The following is a 264-nucleotide window of genomic DNA, read 5'->3' on the forward strand; positions in this document are numbered from 1 at the left end:
CATCTGCATACTTCACACACACACACAGAGGTTATAAGAGGACGCTGGTTCCCTCGTGACGTCGTGTCCCCCAAGAGCAGCCGAGGAATTCCCCCACGTGAGTCAGCCTTGAGTGCTTGTATTCGAAGTCTCTGGAGCCGCAGAAAGTTTGCCAAGAGGAAGTCTAAGGTCAGGAGAGCTCAGGTGTTACCCCCGAAACGTGCATCACGAAGCAAAGTTTCTCTGTGCGACGTCATCCTTTTAATCGTTCACCCCTTTAACTGA

Source organism: Penaeus monodon, chromosome 33 (assembly GCF_015228065.2).
Source record: "Penaeus monodon isolate SGIC_2016 chromosome 33, NSTDA_Pmon_1, whole genome shotgun sequence".
Lineage (NCBI taxonomy): Eukaryota > Metazoa > Arthropoda > Malacostraca > Decapoda > Penaeidae > Penaeus > Penaeus monodon.